The sequence below is a fragment of the Sardina pilchardus genome, chromosome 5, assembly GCF_963854185.1.
Source record: "Sardina pilchardus chromosome 5, fSarPil1.1, whole genome shotgun sequence".
NCBI lineage: Eukaryota > Metazoa > Chordata > Actinopteri > Clupeiformes > Clupeidae > Sardina > Sardina pilchardus.
In genome coordinates, this window is record NC_084998.1 from 13,597,116 (window position 1) to 13,602,115 (window position 5,000).

The following is a 5,000-nucleotide window of genomic DNA, read 5'->3' on the forward strand; positions in this document are numbered from 1 at the left end:
ACCAAACCCCCCCAACAACAAACTGCCGAAGCGAGAAGGCCAGTGTAATTATCATGGCTGACTAAATATTAATGCTTCCGTGTGTATTTGTTTTGTTTGTGTGTGTTGACATTGACTTAATTATCACTCACCCTAAAGTTTCAGAACCATTTTTTGGGGGGATAGGGATTTGGTGGTTCTTGTCGAAAATGCTTGTTTTGGCTTTGGAGCGAGTTTGTCAATTTGCCCCTTTTGTGATGTTTGTCTGAGAGAGTAATGACACTCACCCACCCCCCTTCACTCCTTTTTATGTCTCTCATTTCTCTACTTTCTATCGTCCATCATCCCACCGAGCTGGTACACGAGTGAAAGTATATTACCCTTATCCACCTCCAGTGTCTCAACAGTTTTTCTTCTCCTTCCCCCGTCCTCTTCTTTGTCCTTTCTTTTCTTTTTTTTCCTGCCTTCTCTTCTTTTTCCTCTTCACTATCAGCACTCTTATCTCTCTCTCTCTATTCTGGTGGAGTCTAACCGTCTTGCTGCTAATGCCATAGTAACAGTGGACAGTCAACACTGTAATGTCTGTACATTGTAATTAATGCAAACAAGATGTAATTTATAACACTAAAGTAAAAAAGGAGACGTCTTCTGGTGTGTGTGTGTATGTGTGTGTGTTTCTGAGTGTGATGGTGTGCATATCTAATAGCCCCCCCCCCCCCCCCTCCACACACCTGCACACAAACACACACCACCACCGCCTCCGCTCCGTGTATGTTAGACACGGACTGTCCTGACCTGAACATGAGTGTGCGGGTGAAGAGCGAAAAATCAAAATAAATGATCACAGTCAGGAAATGGAATAATTGGCAGACCCCCCCTCCCCCCCCCCCCCCCACACACACACATACAGACACACACAGACACACACACACACACACACACACACACACACACACACACACACACACACACACACACACACACACACACACACACACACACACACACAACACACACAACACACACAAATGCCTTTATCAAGAGTCCACTGGCTGTGAAAATGTTATTCAGCTATAAATTATTCAATAGTGGAAATAATATTGTTCTGGATAATGCTTTCACCATGCTTTAGTATATGTAATGAGTCCAATAAATACATTGTGATTGTGCCATTGCCCACCATGGCATGGGAACACTGAAGTTTGTTTACAAAATAATTCCCTATATCACAATATTTCCGTGGCTTGCTGCAAACTTCAGTAATTGGTGTATAAATTGCATTTTCTTCCTCCAAATGATGTGGCTCTGTAGTCAGATAATGCCATCCTACCCTTGCAAATTAAAGGTGATGAAAAGCTTCCGAGGCTTGAATCATCATCGAGCTCTCTCTCTCCCCGTCTCTGGCCCGTCCCTAAATTAGGCTTGTTTTGTTTCAGAGGCATGGACATCAAGGGCTCTTCATGTCCTTATCTTAATCATCTTGTCAGTGTCCAGGGATCAGCGTCAGCACGGATCCACCTAATTCTCTGATGTGGAGCTGATTAACACGATCGTCCAAAAGGAACACTTCCTCCCACTCGCCGCACGTCTCCATGGAGATGCGCGTGCCAAGTGAGCTGGGGGGGGGGGTTGATCGGAGGCAAAAACACCTTTGGCGCTCCCGTCATCCCGAAAGGTTGTCATTAGCAGAGAAAACAGCACAAAAAAAAAGCTAAGAATTCAGTGAACCGATTCAATTGCTTATGGATCAGTTGGTGGCAGGTCAAACTCACAATGATAATTAAGCATTTGAAAATGCCACAGTATAGGCCTAATTTTATAATATGCTTAGGCCGATTGCACAGCAGCTATCATATAATCAGACCGCAGTCTAATACATCTGTCATCTCATAATGATTCGACTATATATGCCATAAAGTTTCAAACCGCTACAAAATATAGAAACAATTTCAGCTGGTATGTTGGTCTTCCATTTTTACAGCTAGAATAGCTTACATCTGGGAATTTTGTGGAATGTTTCCAATACCAATGCCAGTACCAATGCCAGTGTCAATAATACAAGATAACAAGTTTTCACACCTTCACACTCACCATTCATTAATCGTTTGGTGTGTGTGTGTGTGTGTGTGTGTGTGTGGCACAAATGTTACCCATTTGTTGGTGATGTGTCTCCATACAAGCAATTAAGCACAATGTATGCGGCATGTAGTTTGGTGGGATATTTGCTTTGCCAATTGTATGTGAGAGAGGCAGATCAGTCACCATCTGCGTTCAAACGTTTTTCTCTCCCTCAAGTCCTCTTTGCGTCCCTCGCCTGGCTTTGATGTGCACACTTGTAGAGGGCTCATAATTAGCTGAACTAATATCTAATTAGCCATAGCTTTTCAAAGCCGTCATTTCCCACCAGAATGGTGACTTAGGAGACCCCTGCAGGAAAAGGCCTGAAGCACATGTGCTCGACATGTCTGTGAAGGATGGACAGGAGTGGACCTGTTCAAACTGTATTTATTCATTTATGGGAAGTGCTTCAGTTACAACTGGTGTTGATTGAAGTGACGCAAAAAAAAGGGCTTGTTTGATTGGCTTGTTTGTGTGCACTACATGAGTCTCCGTCATGGATACAGTGAATCATTTTCATGTGGAATTTTGCATCTGGGTAAAATGCTATTTTCGGTAATGGGCATTTCTGTGCGTTTTTTTTTTTTTTTTTTTTCAACATAATCAGCTTCTTGCGTAGGTGCATGCCTGAGCTTAATCATAATCTTTTAGAACACTCTGGAGGGGATTTTAGGTGCTCAACACAGACGGGAATGAGGCACCTTCAATTCCTTTTCTCATTACCAACCTGAGTCATGGACCAGTCTGTGGTCAGGTTTGCTCTGTGTGCGGATGTCTCTCTCTCCCTCTGCTTCTGCCTCTCAGCAACATGCCTGAATATGCAAGCCTGGACTTCCCCATTGAATGCCACAGTAAATGGGCAGTGACATGGACGGCTGTGTGTGTGTGTGTGTGTGTGTGTGTGTGTGAGAGAGAGAGAGAGAGAGAGAGAGAGAGAGAGAGAGAGAGAGAGAGTGAGAGTGTGTGTGGCAGAGAGAGAGGAGGACGACATCAGTGTATCTAAGTGAAAAACTAACTTTGAAAGCAAAGTTGGACAGAACAAGGCCACCCTCTTGAGAGATCATTTACTTTTAGAGATGTTTTACTTAATTAATCACATCATGATCCATCACAAGTGGGTTAATTTAGGCTTTTGAAAACACAACATCATTTGTTTTGGTACAGGATGATTTCTGTGGCAACAGGGGAATAAATAAACATGGAATAAATAAACAAATGTAAATGGTAAATTATCAAAACAGCATTACACCCCAGGCACAATTCCACACACAATCTTGTTCACCTCTATAACTGTCAGGTCCATACAACAATATGATTTATATTATTGCATTATGTAAAAATGTTAATATGAATAAATGATGTATTATAAATTATAATATATGTATTATTAATTACATATGTATGAAGCTAGCTAAACCTTCTCAAACATGACAACATGAATATGTCCTTTGCATGTAGCCATTGACTTACTGAGGTGTTGCAACTCGGTGATAGTAAAAAAAAAGATATATGAAATTCTAATTATTTGCAAAATATGTGTTATTGGAATCAAATGTTCATGTTGAAACTATTGAGTGCATTTTTGCAATTCTCAGGTCTTGTTCCCATGGTCCGAGATATGGTGGAGTTCCAGCTCGTCAGTGCAATGTTAACCTGTGGTTTGTGGGGCAGACTGTTGTGACAGCTTGGGCCTCAAACTGAGGAGAGAGAGAGAGAGAGAGAGAGAGAGAGAGAGAGAGAGAGAGAGAGAGAGACGCAGGCTGGGGCATGAGAATCGTCAAAACCCTCCTCATGCTGCAAAGATGGAGCGGAACCAAACTTCAGAGAAATGCCCATGTTTAATTCATGGCCAGCTTTACGCAGAACTTTAAAGTTGGCACAGATGCTGATCGAACATCTTCATACTGCAGAGTGGAATCTCGCTAATGCGTCTGCTGATATTTGAACCATGTAGGCCTAACTTGTTTTATCGAGTACAACCACACTGAAATCATGTCTCATTTGAAAGCCAGATCCTCTGATACTAATCTTGTGCATTTCTAGTCAAACAGTCGAGGATCCATAAAAGGGGAACAAACACAATGGACTGAGCCATAATAAACCCCAGCCAATCAACACATCGCACAGACAAGAGGGGTGTAATTTGATTGATTATTGAGCTGAAATATCAGCAACTTTGCATAAGCCTTTACTTTTAACAGTGAGGTCAGCCTAAAAATCACACCATAGTAGGAAGCTTTTAAAAAATCATTAGTTTATAGAGTCACTGATGTGTTTTAGTATGTTGAGATGGTCAAAGTGTTGTGTGTCGCTCTGACAGTGCTCTCAAAGCACACTGTATCATTCAAGTTAACCACTGTGTAAAAAAACATTCCTGTGGTAGTTGCTAAGCACACGTTCAGTTACTAGGCAGCCTTTGTTCACCAGCGAAAAAAAGAGTTCCACATTCTTTGGTAGCTTTGACACTGCATGCAATTTACACCGCTGTGCTCCTGACTCAGAGTCCAGTCACAGGCCATGCACAAGTCTGAGCTGATTCAGAGTTGGCTCTGCAATGGCTTCACCTAATCACCTAAAATATTCCATGATGAAAGAGCAGAACCTGTGTGACGTCAGAAGGTGTTACAACAAAAAAACACACATCAAGTTTTACTCTCTTAATGTCCTCTGTGAAGTAAAATCCTTTAAGCTGTATGAGGGCAACGTTTGTCCAGGTAACCATGGCAACAGATGGCCTATGAAAGACTGAATCTATGGACTGAATGAAAACTTGGGAGTCAATGACTTGGGTACAAGGTAAATATTAATATGCATAATTATTTCTTTGTCTAGCCCCCCTGTCCACATTAAAAACAGCATACGTTTGAAAACACTTGATTTGCGTTTCAAATACGACGACAGTT